Source organism: Bombus impatiens, unplaced genomic scaffold (genome assembly GCF_000188095.3).
Source record: "Bombus impatiens unplaced genomic scaffold, BIMP_2.2 scf_0191, whole genome shotgun sequence".
NCBI lineage: Eukaryota > Metazoa > Arthropoda > Insecta > Hymenoptera > Apidae > Bombus > Bombus impatiens.
The window spans coordinates 139,271-160,342 of record NT_176610.1 but is presented as its reverse complement, the minus strand read 5'-3'; the positions used below and the strand labels follow the sequence as shown (position 1 = coordinate 160,342).

Sequence of the window (21,072 nt, the reverse complement as noted above, 5' to 3'; positions counted from 1 at the left end):
GCCGGTTTGTGTGTATATAGTACATAGATGTAAGAGGGTTGAGAAAAGCCTATTTCCGACTAAACGGATAACCCCTGGGGTATTAATCGCTGGCGAGTAGGTAAACGATGCTGCTTAAGGTGACGGGATGATGCGACGTTGAATCCGAGAGATGATTCGCAATTTCTTTAAAATTGACCTTAATCCGCGTCCGTCTCCGCGCTGACCTCTTCTGCGCGCGTGTTAATTAAATTTGCGCGAATAGTCGATCTACTGAACGACTGGCAGTCCGAGGATAGGATGAAGTGGTTTCAATTATTGAATTGTGTCATTTTTATTTTCTGGGATACATAACCGTGATTTTTTAAACATAATTTGTCAGCAAACATTGCTCGAACAATTCTTAATCGATCGATGATAATTTAAATAATTCTTAATCCATATTCATTGTGACATTAAAAAACATTGGATAAATTCTTAAAACGTTTATGGAAATAGGTATAATTTTTATACAATTATAGATATTTAAACAAGGATTTTTTGGCTCTAAAAAAATAACGTTTGAATAGAAAAGTGTTAGCAAGCCTGAATTCAGAATTATGAAACTTTATACATTTATTGCTTTAAGATATTCAAATTTTTATTTATTTAAATTTAAGAGTTACAAGACTTTTTAAATAGTTAGTTCTGCTAAGGTATTTAAAAACTTTATACGTTAATCTGAAAAAAATTTATATTCAATCATTACATTCTTTAATCTTCCTCGATTTCTATTAGGAAAGTAGTTTCTTGACGTAAAATCCCAAACACTCTGGTATTAAATTATTTAATGTTTACAATGTAACTTTTGAAAATATTGATTTTTGGAAAATTTCAATTTCAATGTTATATACATATAGTTCGTTCTTTTATGCACATTGTAATATTACATTGGTGAAATGTTTTTTGAAAATTCAAATATACATAAGAACACATGGGTAGGTAAGCTTTAAATTTCGTTTAAAAGATAGTAGAAGTTAATTTTACATCGAAAGTATTTTACAATTTATGTTGATTAGACATTTTTTGCTTTCCTCGGTGAGTGCTACAAGTCTTTTAAGTATCCGACTCTCTTTTTATTACCCTGTACAGATTTAGCATATCAATGTAATTAATTTAGTACAAAATGTATTTGACAAATTTTAAACATTGTAATTCAATATTGATTTATTTAATTCAAGACTAATTTTTTTATGGAAAATAAACCGAGAGGAAAATTGAAAAAAATTACCGGAAATAAAATTTTAAGATAGATTCGATGATATTTGTGATTTGGCATACACAAAAGGAATAAAGAAAATAGACATATGAGTTCCGCATGATAACCATTATGCATAAATATAAAATATTAGAATTAAGTAATTGTTCAAAAAAATATATCAAATTATTATTTTAAAATTACTTTAGTAAGGTATATAATATTTTAACTCTTAAAGACTATTATGAGTAAAAGTTTGTTTCTATATGTAGAGTCATCTCTTATCAATTATTTAGTTCTATCCAATCTGGAATTAGCCATGTTGACAAATTTTCAAATTCGATTTTCTCAAAAACTAATCGCCAGTTGACAAAATGTTATTGCATACTTCCTTCGTATTTTTTGACAGGAAATCCTCTTCTATGCGCTTGACATGTTATTCAGCCGCATTTTGTAAATACATATGGCTAAAAATGTGCGTAAGAAAAAGAGTTATAGTCGCATTCTGTTGCTTTTCTTTATTAATTATCAACACAAATATAATAATATATTTAACGATAGTATTTTATAGTTTGTAATTCTCCAAGGTATGATATCTCTCGAAGCATAAAATAATGGCAGTGAAGCCCTCGAATTTAAAGGCTTTTAAATGCCTTCGTAGTGGAGTCCTCTAGTGTAAATGATTAAATAAAAAAATTATTGAAGCTAAACAAACACAATTCAATGTTTTATTATTATTCTATGAATAGATGCGCAAAAATTATTGCTTGTCAATAACATTACGATAGTATTATTATCGGACGATAATATTAAAACAAAATTCACATGGGATGAAATTTCACCCATAAAAATCTTATTTAAGAAAAAAAACGATATTTCATATGGGCAGATCCAATATTTTTCTAAAAATAATAAAAAATTTCATATCCAAATTTCCGAATCCTTCAACATCATTCCCTAAAATCAGAGAATCCATCAAAGGATTCACATATAACAGACTTCCTCCTTAATTCCACAAAGCTTATACATCCCAAACATGTCGAACCAGCCTCTTTCCGAACCAAGCATCCCGCCCACAAGTAACAGTAAGCGAAACCAGATTTAGAAAAATTCGATCGCACGCTGTAAATTTCTTCCGAGCAGATAACAAGAAATACTGGTGACGAAGTGTAACGGAAATTGCGCGACGATCGTTTAATATTCGATGAACTTTCTGCGATCTTTCTGTGGTAGATGACGACTCATTCGAAGGAGAGAAGAGGCAGAGAGAAAATCTCGTTACAGTGATGGGGCACGTTTTACGACTCAACGGAGTTGAACTGCTCCCGGAGTTTTGCAGTCAAAAGCAGCGAAATCGTTTTATTACCTCGGTCGAAAGCTCCTTGCCGCAATGTTTACGAGGACGAAAAGCACGCTGCACTTGCAAAGATCTTTGCAATGGTGGTAGAAGTTCCGTTTAGCTTCGAAACAATCGTCACGAGACTGTTCTTACTCTACGTGCTCCTTTAGCACGGCTTGCTCGAATGACCACATTGCTATTTATGGGGTCACATGATCGTTTTTTGAACGACAGTTTGCGCATTGTCATGCTGGAATTTATTGCAAATCGTCAAAAGAGAATCGATATAGAAAAAGATATATACAGATATCGAAAAAGATTTATGTGAACATTTGGAGGTTTATTGTAGCGGTAACAAGTTTTAGTAGAAATTTAGTAAAGAGAATTTCAATTGAATTTGATTTTTGTTCTGCAATGGAAGCAAAAAGGGAAATCAGACTGAAATTGTCTATAGAATGTTGTAGGAATATTGGGAAGAATATTTCAATTATTCAAACAACATTCAATATTTCAAACATTTAAGAATTCAAACATAATTATAAGTTTTAGGGAAGCGAGCAAGTATAATAAATGTCGTTTTGAAATAGATGATGCAAATTAGGATGAAAATTTTTAATTAAAGAAAAGATTATCTGAATCAATACATTTTTTATAACTATTGTATTGCGTTATTGATAATGAATATAATAAATAATAATATGACTAAATATAATAATATGAATAAATTTCGTAATAAACGTATGAATAAGTACGATATTTTTTAAAAAGAATATTTTTAATCAAAGAAGAAATTGTCTGAATCAATTTATTTTTATATAATAACTGTAGTAGATTGCTGTGATTTTCAAAAAAATGTTTAGTCAAGGGGAAATCATTTAAACTTTAACACATTTTTTAAGATTGTATAATTTTGTTGATTTTAATTTTGTAAAAATGAGATATCCTTTGCATTTCATGGAAGTTTGGCCATTTTCATATTTATAAAGAAAAATAGCCAGGTATATGTAATTGTATGTTACTGTAATAAATAATAAACCACTAACAGTTCTTAACGCTTAAGACAGTAACGAACTTACTGAACTTGTTAAACTTTAATTCCTAATTATCGATTATCTAATTCTAATTATCATATCGTTAATCACAGTTACCTATTTTCTTTCAGTCGGTAGTATTTTCATATCTTGTAACAGATACAATATTCTTTTTCTTAGACAGCGGATCCCGTCAGCTATCCTTTCTATCGATATGCATATTAATATTTATGAATACCTCTAGGCTCGCAAGAAATCTTGTCAGGAATTTCATTTTCATCAAAGAAATAAAGACAGTTGTAGTACATTATACATTTTAGCTCTTGATTTTAAAAACATTATCGCTGTATACTTTCTTCGAAAAATGTTACTAATTTTAATTCCTAATTTTTAATGTTTACAAATGAGACAAAACATTTCTTAATTATCTCCTACATCGAAAACGCTAAGATCCTTAATAGATGCACCTTGGTATGTTACCAACGAAACAATACATCGCGACCTCAAGATACCCACAGTCAAAGAGGAAATAGCAAAATATAGCGACAGATATAGCGAAAGAGTCAACAAACACCGAAATCCCCTAATCACTGGAGTACTTGATACGATGGACCATATTCGCAGGCGAAGAGGCCTATCCGCTAGACCTAAACGCTAGATTCAATTAGTTATCTAAATTAAGTAATATTCACGTATTTATAACACTTACTTATAAATTATACTTATCTATAGTAAGTATTAAGTTATTATAAATAATCAGCCATTTCACTGCGCCACGCCAGAAAAATTACTGAAAATTCTCAACGCGAGAATTGATTGTAATTTTAATAAATAATTAAAAAAAAATTATCTCCTACAATTAAAAAAAAGAAACAGATATTATAAATACACATCTCATACGGTATGCAAAAAAATAGATTCTTTCTTCTTGTATGAGAAATGAGAAGAAAAATCTTTCCTTTTTTTTCATCACTTTCCTATTTTGTGTTATTTGTAAAGTCCTACGATGCAGAAGCCCTACGATTCATTTTTACCGAATCTTATAGTATACCTGATGTCAATTCCCATAACTTAGAATTGTCTCTGTCAATACAAATAACATTTATGCTATCGTTATTACCTCCTCATATATTTTTAACAGAGCATAATGTGATCTTGGTATTTTTTGCGCATTAGAATTATCTATTTAATGAAATGACAAAATTTATTATTTAGATTCAAATTTTTTAAAATGTCTTGTTGAAAGAGAAATAAATAAATTCTTTTGTAAGATTATGGTTAAAATAACCAGTAATGTTTTCAGCATAGGTTCTCACCATACTAATGAAACAACATTTATAGGGGAGATCCATGCAGTACTGACCGCTCTAAGTATTTTTGTTATATCTTAGACAAGAATAACTAAAAATCAAAATTTAAAAAGTCGGTTTATAGTACAAATGGAACTTAATAAAAAAAGAGAAGTTCATTTTGTGAAATTCAATAACAAGAATCGATCATTTGCAAGACCAGAAACGTTGTAATTTGTAGGAAGTCAAAAATTGTCGTCCGGTATTGACCAATTATTTAATTAGTAGGTTTTTCAGTCTAAATGATTAATAATATTAAAAAACACATTTCGATACTGGATACACATTTCTATTTAAATTTTATTTTTACATATACCACAAGTAAAATAATTGATATCTCGTGTCCAGTTTTCAAATTCGACATTTTTGTAACATTGAAAGCTTCAGTGGATTGTCTCTGGATTATTTTGTTTTCGAGGAGTAGCTTCGAAGTTGCATTCATGTTATTCTCTGTCTTTTGCTTTTTTCTACTTTGAAATTTCAGTCGTTTTTCTACGGGGAAGGTAGACGGAAGATTAAATAAAAATAATTTAATTTAATTGTAGTTGCCAACAGATTGAATTTAGAGATAAAAAAGATGTTGTCTGTACTGATCGACAGCGGATTGATCGTTATTGTTGACAGTTGAATATTTTAAATTGTTACGTACATAATATACGAAGAAAATCACAAAGCTAGGGCTGGTCACTACGCTTAATAGATAATATATAATATAGTATATTATATATAGTATATATAGCAGAAAAAAAATCATTTACTTACTTGAGAAACAAAATATCAACTCTAGAAATTAATTTTTAACACTCGAGATGTCAACGTACACGTGTCATAACAGAACAGAACAGCGAAAACAATGGAATAAGCAATATGATTCCGAAATATGTTATACAGAATCATTATATTCATTTGTTTATTCAAATCAAAATACTAAAAAAGCCAGAACTAACTTTGGTCGGTATTGTAATAAAAATTTCTCATTTGTTCGCTAAGGACATTACCATTCTGTTAGTAGTAATGCTTCAAATTCAAAGAAACCACAAAATCAAATGGTCCGACTTTATTTATGTATTGCAATATTAATAGAACCAATTTAATTTGTAATAATTTTCAGTTAAAGATAACTGACATTACTATACTATTATACTTAATAAAATAAACATATCCAATAGTTAAATAGTCTTAACTAATTTTAGTCTTGCATAATTTTCCAATAAAAAGAGGTCTTTACTTTATGTATCAAATATTGAAGCGTTGTCGCACGTACCGTGTTTCTAAAAGTAATTTTTTGATATGAATTTGTACAATTGACACTTAAGACCTCATGTATGTATATCGAGAAATAGTAAGCCTACAATGTTTACATAATACAATATTTTACATAATTTACAATATTTACAATATTTTACATAAGAGTTAACGTTAAACGATATAATTCTTTATGAGATTCTTTCTTGTGAACTTAATAAAAAAATCCAAGTACAATTTCCTTAATAAGTTTAAAATAATTAAGAAACAAAAAATTTCTCATTTCTCCTAACAGAATAATTCTTCATCATATTTATCAGGATACTTACTGTTTTTGGGAAATAGAAATCAATTTATTCTAAGAAATTTAAAATCATAGTAGGGAAACTATCTTAGTAGAGGAAACACATAATTCACGTTTTAACTTATAGACATATATGGGAAAATTGCATGAGCGTCACACGCGTTCGTAAATGTGATTCGTCAGCCTCGTTCGTGCGTGTGAATGAAAGTAAAAGAAAACGACCGGCAGGATATTCGAGACACGAGTAGACAGCAGATCTAGATTCGAGAGGTATTTCTCATGATAATGGTAGATAAGGCGTTCGATTCGCGCGACGTTCCTTCTAATGGGAATTCCAGGAACGTCGTATGGAAATTCGTAAATCGGAATTTCCATCCGAACAGCTAATACGACAGTGTAGTATTAACGCATTTTATTTTCCTGTTGTAACGTATTGCCGTTTTCTCGATGAGTTAATTTCTAAAACTACAGTTAATAATCAAGTAATTGATTATACGAAACTATTAGATATGTGAAAGATCTGTAAAAGATGAATTTAAATTGAATTTTTCACAGCATTTTATAAAATTAAGATAGCAGAGATGGTATCAATTATATTATATTTAATTTTTTTTATTTAACGTTGCATCGACTAGTGGGTTTATTGGTGGCTAGAAACAATCTCTAGTACTTTAGTGTTTTAGTACTTAGAATAAATAACAATGAATTTTTATGAATGGTTAAATATAAGAGACGTGCAGTTTGAGGTGGATTCTGAACCATCAGAATCTCGCTGGATCAAGCGCAGTACAACTATGAACGAATCAAGTGGCAGAAGTCAAGTGGCAAAAATCAACCGGGAATAAGGATTTGAACTATGGATCCTTTGGTCATGAATTCGACCTGCCAACTGAGACACTGCGGTTCCATCTGGATTGTGTTATAATTAGTGCATATATTTATAACCAATGAATCAAGGAATATTTGCAAAAGATATTCGATATCGGACAAATTTTCCAGACGTTGCATAAATGTTCAAATCGATTGTATTATAATATTTTTCAATTACTCGATATACGTTAAATGTCAATTTCAAAAGTTAACATCAATTTTGATGTCAAAAAATGACATCTAGGGCGGAAGATAAAAAAAAGATCTTAGCTAAAGTAATTGGCTTTATTCACGGGAAACATTTTTAGAAAATTTTATTTAGGGCGATCATCATTAATAATATCATCGATTTCTTTTTTTTTCTTTTTTTTTTTTGTGTGTGTTCGCCAAATTCAAAGTAGAGACAAACAATAGTAACGAAAGAGAATAACTGCTTCTATATATTTGCAATTATACCACGTCCGTCATGCTCATTGGGGGTCGACCTTAAATAAAAAGCGGTTGGCTCGACAATTTCCCGCAAATTTTATTTTGCCTCCCTGCATCTAAATACAAATTCAAGTGATTAATTATTTGTTACTAGTGCTGTTCACTATTCATTGTGACCTGTCGACGACCGGTAATCCGCTGTAGATTTGCTTTGTTTCCACGGAACTTCTCGAATTAAGCGTCATTGTAATTTTATGAAATCACTGACAACGCTTTCTATCTTCATGATAGAACGAGCTCCTCGAGGATCTGGCGTTGTTCATCAAAACTTCAACGACTGTTTGAGAAAGGCGTTCTTACCTTCACTCTTCTCACAGTCCAGTGATTAGTGGAATTGGTCAATTTACATGACCGCTCAGAAGTATTCAGACATTTACTTATTTTATACAAAATATATTTTAATTACAACGTTGCAAATAAATCAAATTGCAATAATTTTGTTCTTTATGATCATCATAGTGGTATATAATTGCAATATATTTACTATAAACATTACGGCATGGACAACCATCTTAAGCATATGATAAGTGTCAAAAGTGATCCTGCTGAATATTGCGGCTTATTATTTTAATGAATAATTGACTATTTAAATACTTTCATAACCTTTGCAAAATAATACCTACTTGTTTTAAATATCTTGTACCTTCTATATACATTTTCAGGTTCGTTTCAAACTTTAATGATGTAATCATAGTCGATTGTCATTAGAATAATGCTAACAAAATTTTTGAATGTTTCATCAATACATGTTTGTAAAAAGTTTCTATAAGTGTTCAATATTTTCTTGGCCTACTATACTATGATATGAAATACGAAAATTAATAGTATAAATAAATATAAATTAATGTAAATGCAAAAATCAGCTAACACAATGATCGAGAAACGCGGCGAAAATAGAAAATATTTCCATAATTTTATATTATATAGAAACTTTAATAACGATTTTCTTACTTTTATTATACAACGATTTTTTTATTAGATAATTTTTAATTTACAACTAACCTATAGATCATTTAGTAAATTTGATACGTCAGGATAACGTGCGAGAAGGTACTACCTATTAATAGTCCTTCAGGAATAGACTTATTGTAATCAATTAATTATTTTACATTGAATCTGTGGACTTTTGTGCAAGCGGGGCAAGGGAGAGAAATGATAAGGTTGAACAGAGTGTTAAAAAAGAAGATTCGTGGATTTTGTTTTTTTCAGCCGCCTGTATTCTGGTGGATGGTTGGCTAATATGTATGTCTACAACATACTGTAATGTACTAATATGTTAACATTATACACAATTGGTGAAATATTATGTAACATTTTACATTATTTAATCTACAATTTCAAATAAGATTTCATATCAAGTTTCATATCAAGATTTTCCACAAGTGTCTTAATATTTATTAGTATGGATATATATTCATAATCTCCAATATAATCTAATGTAGTTTTATAGGGAGTTATAAGAGTTAGACTGTATTTAAACGACTTCATAGAGCTTGATCAATTAGAATGAATTAGACAAGGAACTAGTATCCGAATAAGTTCATGGTCACTGTATAACCTTATCTGAGATCAAGTACGTTTGAACGTCGCTCATTGCAATTTGTAAAGATTTATGTTTATAACTGAGTAGTTTATTACGTGATGAATGAATTTATTTACGAATTGTTCAGCCGGTATCGTCATTATTGACGTGATTATCCACCAAATGAAAATTAATTGGGAATTGCAGATAATATATTAGTATTTCACGAGGGCATTACCATTGGATTTTTAGACCGTGTGAAAGTGATGGACACATAGGCAATAAATTCTTGTTGAATTTGAATATCGTAAATCACTTGTATAATCTTGTTAATGCATCTTCTTTTATCTATGTATCTGCTTAGAGTTAAGTATATTTCTATATTTAGTTTATTATAATATCCAATACATTTAGTATAAGTTCGCATTCAGAAAAAAACATAATTTGTTCAAAACAAAAAGTAGATTGCTAAAATCATGAAAAATTCATAAAAGTGATAAAAGTCATTTTTGAATGACCTCAAAAAGTTTATTGATCACATGCAACTTTGACCAGCTTCAATACCGCTATAGAAGAAAATTCTTATCCATTGTTGAAAGTCGTCGGTAGTACAAAATAATTTTGCTCTTGTAAAGAGGTTTTTTTTTTACTGGTGGGGAGTTTATTTACAAGTATATACGAGTAGTACAAGATGAGATTACGCGAGTTTTAACTGGCGAGTGTGGAACGTGTGTGATTTTATTTAGCAAATCATCGAAGCAAAGAGCTCTAGTGTTTTTTATTCGGATAGCTGACCACATAAGGAAGCGATTGGCCAGAGTAAAAAATACTTTAAGAGTAGGGTTAAGTTATGGAGAGAAGATTCCTCAAAGTCGATTACCTTTTGGTTAATTTGTATGCTTACTTATACGATTTTGACAAGGCACTTCCGTAGCAACCAGCGGACCGTATGGACAAAGCTAAAGGTTTTATGACCTTGACCTTTCGTCGTGATCGGCACGTTCGAGCAACTGCCGCCTCTAGGAAATTCCTTCTTGGTGTGGGCTAATTGATAAGTATGAAGGAGCGCAAGGGTATTGGAATCTGTGATTATTCGTCAGGAACCACGCACTTGATTGCAGCTTACGTTATTATCAATAGTATAGTATAGTATAGGATTTTTGCTATATTCGATTATTTACAGAAACGCAACGTGTTACACTCTTGTATTTCGTGGACATAGTCGTGTATATGCTCGTATATTGGTAACGTACTATATTTTAAACCAATCATCGATAATTCGTTATAATTCATTATGAATTAATTGATATACGTCAAATATATTTCAATATTATACTTTGTCTTTCACAAAAATTTTTATCTATGTACATTTTACATATCATTAATTATTAATTCATGAAATATAGATATATTTTATATATATAGGACCGATTATCCAAAATACAGATATACATATGTTCAATATACATTATTCAATGTACGTTATAATTCTCTTTCAATACAGTAAAAATTATAATAGTAGAGAATAAAAAGCAGTAACAATGAAAATTAGATAAATATATATAATGAATTATATATTTCAATATTTATATAATATTTTAATATTTTAATATTTACATTAAGTTATTTAAGTGTTTCTACTAAATCTCTACTTATGATTTCTATCTCTATAAATCATTTCTAAAAAAATGCAGTTTCTGCATCTTTACTATAAACTTTACTCAGTTAGCTAAAATGAAATAATTTTTTGATTTGAAATTTTATTTAACTTTTTTAAGGTCGTATACTGTATTAATTTGAATTATCAAAAATTAACTAGCACGCTATTGATAATAAGGCATTGATCATCACTTCCATGTGTAAAAATAGTGGCTTTTACGCTTATAAAGCAAAATAAGTGAATCTAAATCTATAAAATGGCAATAACTCTGCAAATGATGTCAAGTAGTGGATTACATAAACATTTATCTTATCTAACATCCACGACCATAACAGACACTAATAATTATAATTATATTAGTTAAGTATATTTAAGTATATATTATTATTTAATTATATTATTTAATTATATTATATAATATTTCACGATGTAGTTGTTTTTCGCATGGCCTCAGTACTTTATTTGAACATTCGTAATAGAATGAGTGTAGGAACGAGTCAGTTGCATTCTAATTTACTGCACCGAGTTGTCGAGAGCAGGAAGCCATATCGTGCATTAAAATAATTAGCAGTTAAAGTAATTAGCCGTTGGTAAGTTAGTGAATGGAACGACACACCTTATTTTTTTGTAGCAGGGCGTAATCTTTTGTTCATGATCAGCGAAGTATCACTCGAGAACGGTCTGCTAATATTTTAAGAAACTGCATCCCTTAGATTTAGATTAAACCGAAGCTAATCGAATAACTATTGACACAAACATTGAAGCATTTACTGGATAGAAAATCAAAATGATTACAAATTACGCAGATAGTACTTATGGAATAAGTTTACGTGAAAAAATATATAAAATTCATTATATATCTTACATGACTTATTATAGAAACTTATTAAAAAAATTCATAATTTTTAATTTATGTTTCATACCTAAATTGATATACGCTAATTATACACGTAGCAAATGTATTAGAAACTACATTGACGTAAATACGAATTTCGCGAGTTTCTTTTATCAAAAAAAACATTTAACTAATATGACCTCTTTCAACATAGAAACACAATTTTGTACTTGCGAAAAGATATGAAACCCACATCAATCTTGAGACATTTTCAACAAAAATTATCGAACTAATTTCAACGCGGTTCTAACGAGCTCCTTTAATAACAACGCCAGAGACGCTGTATTCTTTCAGCCTTAAATGTCTTAAATAACGACGTAGAAAACTTTAAATAAGTTTACGATGAGACGCCGCACGACTTCTGAAATTAGCTCCCTAACAGTAATTAGCTTTAAACAAAAAGAGTTTCTATGCCAAGTAACCGTGCGAGCTCGAAGTAAAGAAAAACACAAAGTACATACAACATGGTATAATAAAACTTCATTTTAATATATTTTCTTATTTTTAAATGTTGATTCAGTTAGCGATTCTTTATAAAAAATAGGTTATTCGATTAAGTTATACGATTAGTATTCAATATTAATATTATATTGCAATTGGAATCAATTTTTTATTAATTTCCAAATAAATTTTATAATATTTATCGAGTTTGTAGTTATCTGTAAACGGTCCATAAATCAATTAATATTTTCAATATTAAGATTATACAAAATATTATGTTGAATTACTTTGTTTCCAGTTAATGAATTTATTACTATCAAAATTTTTAGGAAATACATGGAATATTGTAAATTTATCTTGGGTATATTTGTACGTATCTACTTTTTATAGATAAATGAGCTTTTAATTATTTATAAAACATCAATTAATTCATTAATTTTGCAGAACTAAATTTATTCTGAATATTCTATTGAAATCTCTTGTTGTTAATTGTGTAATATATAATAAGTGAGGGCTAAATATGTGTTTGGGTGTATCTTGTTTAATAAAATATTTTTATTGCTTTCTAAAATATGAATTGTGCATTATGTTTCATATTTTACATAGAATTGTACAACGTATTTGCTTTGATTTATATGCTACTGTACGCATATTATATATCAATAAATTTATGTATGCAGTTGTAACGATAATAATAGCATCAAAATTACGTATAATACAATTCACATGTATAATATCACTAGAGAAAAAATGTAGAAGCTTAACGGTGAATAGTACGAAGTTAAAACATATTAACGTTCTATTAATTATTATGTGGTTTTGGTTACAAAAACTCATAAAAAAAAATAGATGGAATTTCGTTCGTATTCATTATAGAATTATAAAGAGATATATCTTGATACAAAATGTCTGAACCGTCCGAACAGAGATTTCATCCGTTATGATCTAACATTTTCACTGAGCCCATTCAAGAAATCATAGTTCAAAAACTTATCCCCTCTATGTAGAAAAAAAGGAAAATGCAAGAAAACATAAACAATGAAAAAATATAAAGAGTAAAGAGAGGGTAATTGTACGAAATAGACGGTGGAAACTGACATCACGAAACATCAGTGAACTTGTTTGTTTCCTATTATTCGAAGGCAACACTCGTCTGTCTATGAACCTCTATAACGTTAGAATAACGGGGTATAGAGTAGCCATAAATGTAAATAGGTTCCGAAGTCACTGTCAACAATTACTAGCCGATCTCATTTTGCTGTGTCACGCACGGTACACGAACCGGCTGCGTGTATGCATATTGGGATGGTTATGTACCATCCAGGAACAGAAATCCATAGTTCAAGCTATTGGCTTATTGCGAACTTCCTCTATATCCGATGGAATTGATACTAACGGAATGGTTTTATTATTCATTTGTTTTCTTTACATAATTCATTCTTCGATTAAATAAAAATTGTGCGAATAATTTTGTGATTTGCTATACATATGCAACTATAATTGTAATTCATTTGCTTTTTATACCTATAATTAAATTTTCATAATTGCTAATATTATATTGAATTCTTATATACAACGTACTGAAAGTATAAAATAATTGTTTATTTACAATAAAACATAAAGATATTTCCCTCATTATTAGTTTTGTAATAGTTTAATAAATATAATATATTTGCTATATTAAATTATTATTTCACATCAATATTTTACATAATTGAAATGATATAGATTTAAATATTTAAATAAAATACTTAAAATATAATTATTTATTTATTTCTTTGTTGAACATTTGAAACCTCAAGAGGTTTATGGAAAATGATAACTGTTTATGTTGCATGTTATGCCTTTAACTCGTAGCTATTTTAGCATAATTGAATACGATACGCAACTTTAGCAATGTAACTTACTATTAAGTGCAATATTATAAAATATTCAATTTTTTATTTCATATCTGACCTCGTCTGACTTTGGTGGTCATACTGTACATGTTTAAATTCGTCTGGACAGCTGCTTTCATAACATACAAGAAGTATTCTATTTAGAAAACATGAATGTCGTCTTCATATCTCAAGAAACATTGTAAAAATAAAAAATTTGCGTACGCTGTCATGTTCCCCATAAAGAACATTGAAAATTTCCCCTTTTTCACTTTTATCGAATGCTTGCCATTTTTCGAGAAAAATGCTGGTACAGTATACTACGAGCAGTTTGTATAATAACAACTTTAACTTAGGACTAATATTTATTATCTAACAGCGAACAACTTTACATTTCATCAAATTATTTAAAAATTACAAACATCTCTTATTATAATGACAAGTATAAATGTGCAATACGAATATTTTAACACTGAAAATCGCTCATATGTAGGTATAGAAAATTTGTGAAATAAGACTCCTCTGAATTTCTATGATTAATATTTGACAAAAGTTACATTCCATTTCATAATTCCAAATATAACATACAACTACCATGGACAGTAATAGCTTTAATGATCATGAATAGTAATCATTTTAAATTATATATTGTAAGTAATGATAAATTCAACTCATTCAGATCGTTCATTAATTCGTATCATTAATAACGTAATTAATGATTTAATAAGTAATGTTATAGTATAATACACTACTGAAATCAGTTATAATATTGATATTATGAACGGTCCAATTGTACTAATTAACTGAACAAAAGCGACGAGATCCTATAAGGCTTAGTAGATTAAATAAAGATACATTTGTAACCTTTATGACAATTAAAAAAAGAATACAAGCACAAAAGGTGGGTATAAAACCAAAATGACATGAGAAGTGTCTCTCTGACTATTTTTGGCAATATAATAATAAGTATATAAGCAATGAAGGAAAGAAAGTTAAATGAATATAATTTATTATAGAGAGTAAAATAAAGTGACTCCATGCAACTGATTCTTTTCTTTTTTATTATTTAATTCTTTACATTCACAATTTGTCCAATTTGGATATTTGGTGGAATTTTTTAGCTGTTTGATTATCATGTGAATGGCTACCCCCAGCGGGATACCATTTTCGTGTTTGTTAGGTTGTGTCCTTTGTGATCAACTGATTCTTGTTCATACTTTTTCTTTTTCAACCTTGACCTTCATACAACTTTCTTTCATCTTTTATTCTAAAGCATATATGTATGCTTCCTTTTCGTCTTAATTACTGGTGAAATTATCTCTGTTGTTTGAGCATTGCAGTAAAGGAAAAACTGCTGAATAAATCACATAAATTGTACATTTATTGCCTTTATGAATGATGAGTATTCTGACCTTTTTATAACACTACGTGATACTAGACCAGGCTTTGTATAGTAGTTTAACTAGAAATATCGCTTGTTTAATGTTCAGTGAAAAATGTTTACAACTGAAAATACACCAAGGACACTTGCTTTCAATACATCCATTGATTTTAACAACAGAATAATTTGAATTATGTTCCAGTGTTTATATCACAATGTTCGATTTATAGTATTACAATCAACTTGTTATTTCTATTCTTAGATATTTCAAATGTTACAACATGCAAGTTGTACTAAAAACTTTTTTTCGATAATTTGTTGATCTATTATTAAATTTAAATTTAAAAAAATATGAAGTATTACAAAATTCTATTATTGGTGCACAATTACATTTTTTCTATTCATAGTATTAATTACAATATTGTAAAATGTGCAAATAAACGTATTATTAAAAATTATTCTTGTCACTAGCAAAGCGAGTTTTCCACATTACTATTTTTTTATCTTTGTGCGTCGACATGCGCAATAGCAGGTTTTCTTATCAGATTAATACCATTCGCTCAGCAACTGCCACGCTTGTTTATCATAGTAAAAAGACGTTGAGTGTGAATAGTAGCTGGAACTCGCGACATCGTCATCGTAACACGGGAGAACTCACACGAATTTAGCTTCACGATGCTAAAATCACTCATTCACAACCACTCACAATCATTTGCAATAGAAATCAATAGCATTTGTACTGTAGTAGTAACCGTGCATGGATTGGAAATCAAGTTGTGTTAATTCGAATTAGGTCGCATTTATTCTCATTGTTCAATTTCTTGAGGTCCTCAGGTTGAAGAGTAACCGTAGTAAAATATAACCTGCATCCATCTGAAGGAAATGTATTTTATAACGGTGAAAGAATTATCCAAATTGGTTGAATAGTTTCTGAGATTATCTTGAACACACATATACCTACATACGCACGGATCTCCCCTCTCTACAATATTAGTAGTGGAAGACGAGAGAAACACGACCATTGAAAATAAAATTTAAATAAAAACCAAATTACAGGTAATGATCACTTTTTAGTGTTTAAATATTTCTCTTTGGATCTTCTACAAACAAGGTAAAATAACAAATTATAGAAATTATCATAAAAACATAGAACTTTTACATGATAACAGAGACGTTACTGTCCATAATCGTCGAAAGCCTTTCGAATAATTGCAGTCGGTTATTTGGGTAATTACGGACAATATGAAGTAATTAAAAATGAGGTTCACTTATTATCATAAATATCACTAATATTTGTAGAACTGGCGCCAGTGCAGTCTTTATATGTCTATTTTAAATATGTGATGCATATTATTCAATCCTCCCTTGGAGGGGAAATATATTTCATTCATTGCAAAATATGCAGAAATATTCCTCTTTTTTCATTGTTTTTCTCTATATCCTTCAAATTTTTCACAACCTTCTTTCTGTTAATCTTTGGTTTCTACCCTGTTGGTTTATTTTCTCTCTTTTTAGCTTGATTTATTACATATTTCTTTTTCTTCCTTCTCTTTTATAATTTTTATTGGATGGATTTTGTTGGCATTAAAATTTCTAAGTGCTTCTTCCTTCTAAATACTTTTTTGGTTTCTATTACAGGAGTATCCATTATATCTTTCAACGCAATACTCTTGCCTCGTTTATTTTGATCGAAACAGAATTATTTTAACTACTATCATTGCAATGTCTACTATCAGCTGACTATCGAATTTATTTAAGATATAAGTGACTGCTGAAATAAAATCTGACATTATTTCTTTAAATTTAGAATTCGTTGTGTCGGAAACCAGCTCCCTAGATTTGTCACCGCCAAATGAATAATTTATATAAATTTCAGCATAAATAATGGGGCAACACCAAATATCAGTTATTGTATGCAATATGCAAATTGACATAACTTAAAAAAGAACGATTGGCTCAAAAGATATTCTTGAAAACATAAAAAAGGTACATATAACATTATTTTAAATCAAATAATAACGTATTGAAACTAAATTTGGCACGATATTTTTGCTTACAAAGTTATAATACGAAAATACAATGACAAAAGTATTTTTAAAAAATTGTCGAATATATATTTCGTGACGTACCTTGAAATCTACACATAACCTATCACCGAGAATATTTTTCTAGTACTGAATGAATTGGGTTAGTTCGCGAGCTACAACGGCGAAGAGAGATCGCGAATATCATTTAGGGGACGCCCTGATTTATTCGACGTCTTTTATCATTTGTAACTTGTCATAGAAATATGTTCACAAAAGTTTAGTCGCGAACTAGACGAGCTAATTTCGTAATTTATGTGCTGAATATATTATAAAATCAATAATAACATAAGTGTGTGTAATACACACATTCTAATAGATATGAAATAATGCGTTACTTTAGATACGATTGAGTCTTTAAATAGTTAATACTTTCGTTTAATTCATATAAATACAAATAATTTTATTTTTAATGTATTGTACAATTATAACAATCACATATTCAGTTAAGATATAACATCCTTATACGTATTACAATAATTAACAATTACTTCGTTGTACGAAATAATTAGTATTTGTTTTTAGTGTATTCGCTTAATAAATGAAATTTCCGCCTCAATTTCTTAATTTTATATTTTTATGACAATTGAATGCAAGATTTCACGTGAAATTTTTCAGACCTCTTGACGAAGTTTAATGTTACTAATATTGTAATCTAAACAGTTGATTAAAATTATATTTTGAATTAGAAAATATTCAATGGATTTAATACATGTCATACACAAATTATTTTTACATTAATTACTTCTAAAATTTCCGTACGCTGTCCATTTAAATACAATACCAACTTTGAAATAAAGATTGTTGAATAAACAATGTACAAATATCATTATGGCAATAAATAAAGCTTTCGTAATCGTTTTGTTTCTCTGCAAAATGTTCGTTTATTATTAAATACTCTGGAACATGTTTGGAAAACATTAATTACTTGTTTACTCGATTATTATTTGCTATCAAACGCAAATACTAGCAACATAATTTTTATTGGGTCTCACTGACATTTCAGTGAATTACTTACATAACTATCCATTGAAATAGACCTTCAATTGTTATTGAAATAAATATAAGACAATTCACATCGAGCTGCTAAGCTGTCCAGACATATTTACATTGCTAATCGTAAGTGCCGTACGATATAGAGCGATACTGTGCTACTAACTACTCACATACACGAGTGATTTTTAATACTTTTTAGTGAATCTTAACGTCAGGGTTAGTAGCAACGCGGTCATGCCACCTGCGGAGGCAGGGTATGATCCACTGCTGCAGTAAATAAATCCAAGCCAGGAGCTTGGAAGATGGTAGACACATATTTCTGAGCACAGAAGTTTTGGAACTAACGTCACCAATGTTGAATCTAACTAAAGTCACTACAATCGAAAATACTCAGAACAATAGTCAACTCCATAGTATGTTAGAAACGAGGATATACGCAAAGACCTACAAATACCAATGGTCAAAGAAGAAATCGGCAGATACGCAAAAAAATAAAAAAAAAAAAAATGGCAACACATCCAAACCAGCTGGCTGCTGAAATGAGCAAAATCCGTATAAAAAAAAAGATTAAAAAGTAAACATCCCACTGACCTTGCTAAAGAAATAAAATAGGCAAATTCGAAAATGGTAACCCACTGGAGGTAGCCATCCACATGCTATTTAGCAATAGGGTTAGAAAAATTTACCAAATGTCCCGCTGGACAAATTGTAAAGCACAAATTAAAAAAAAAAAAAAACAATGTTGGATCCAAGATATATATGTCGGAGATGAGGGGACATCGGGGCCTTTCTTTTGGAATTTTTGGGAAAATTTACTAGACTTTAGTCTAGACTATTTATTATAGCTCTACTTAAATGATAAAATTTAGAAATAGTTGTTATGATTCAATAGTTGTTATGATATGAAATTTGTGACGGTGGGCTTGGGCTCGAGGTGACGCAACTGATCACCGAACGTAGCCACGGTCACGGAATAAACGTTTTTACCTAACAGAGAAGTGCCAATATTGTAGGGCACACGTTGTATTAACAATTAAATCCCGGGCAGGAGCAATGTCAGCTCTACGCGGGTCTGCCTAGCAACGGCGGCTGGAATTTTATTGGTATCCCCGGCCAATATGCAACGAACAAACGCGATCGTAAGGAGAGGAAAATTTCCATCAATCTTTTATTCTTGCGATCAGCTTGGAGAATTTGTACATCGTCTTTACGTGCATTATTATACCGAGCGTCACAGCAAACGTTGCTTTGTGCTTCAAAATATATTCTACGTTTAACAAAGAGTTACCCTGTTGACCGTGGATTTGTTATTGAACCTAAGAACATTGCCACTAACTCTCGAGTGTTTAACCACTACGGTTATTTGTCAAACTTTGTAAAAATCAATATTTATATCAGTAAATATAATCTCTATTGTGCAACAACGATGGCTAGTCCGAATGAAGATTCGTTACACGTCCATAAACCTAAAGTTAACCCGACATATATATATATATAAAGGGAGAGGAAGAAAGAGTTTGTGGAATTCCCCAGAGTGGGAAAAAATATTATAGAAGGCGTTAAAAGGCTGACGTTGTTGTAAGTGCCTCTGGTTTTTATCTCGACCAGGAGTTGTACCACATATATCCAAGTCAAAGGCGTCTGTTCTTAAGCAGTAGTTGTAAAAACGACCTTGACTACGTAACGGCTTGACACGACACAACACGTGGCTCCCAAATTCAAGGAAAGGCCAGAATACAACACCGAAAATACAGAGATTCTTGAAAAGTCTAACCCAGTACCAACTTACGCATGAGTAATAATAAGTAATACATAATGAAGTAAAAAAGCAGTTATTTTAGCTGAATCTCCAAAGTTTGCATCTGTATATACCTTGACAGTCAACAGATCTATCAACTCCTGTCAAGTAGGCAACAGAATCGGAATTCCTAGTGTAAAAACTACTCCGCATCACCCTCCCGATGATGTCGCTAGTAACCATGCTAATGCTATTTACATTAAATATTAATAGAAAAAGAATATATATATGTAGTTTACAGAAAGTCATTTATTTACCATATGATATACATAAAAACTTACACTAATTCTGTATCTTCTGTATATAATAAACCTAGCAAAATATTCATTCATTCATTACATATAATTCTACCAAATGTCCAAATCGGACAAATTGTGAATGTAATTAACTAAATAAAAAAAAAATTCATTACATATAGATATCTGCAAATATTCATTGGAATAAATACAGCGGAAGAAAACTTTACCAATTATTCCAATAAAGTTTAAGATAAAATAATTGATGGTGAGTTAGACACAACAGGTAGCAAAATCCTATTTATATACAGGGTGGTTGATAACTGGTGGTACAAGCGG

At 29.9% G+C, this 21,072-nt stretch overlaps 1 protein-coding gene and 1 long non-coding RNA gene across 2 annotated transcripts in view; one reads left to right on the top strand and one right to left on the bottom strand.

The window, feature by feature from the left end:
- LOC100744887 (trichohyalin) overlaps nt 1–21,072 on the bottom strand; it is a 143,812-nt gene that overhangs the window by 43,301 nt on the left and 79,439 nt on the right. The window lies entirely within an intron of this gene.
- Nucleotides 18,709–19,193, top strand: LOC112212457. Its single transcript, XR_002946283.2, has 2 exons — nt 18,709–18,822; nt 18,899–19,193. It is a non-coding gene; the product is annotated as an uncharacterized LOC112212457 (long non-coding RNA).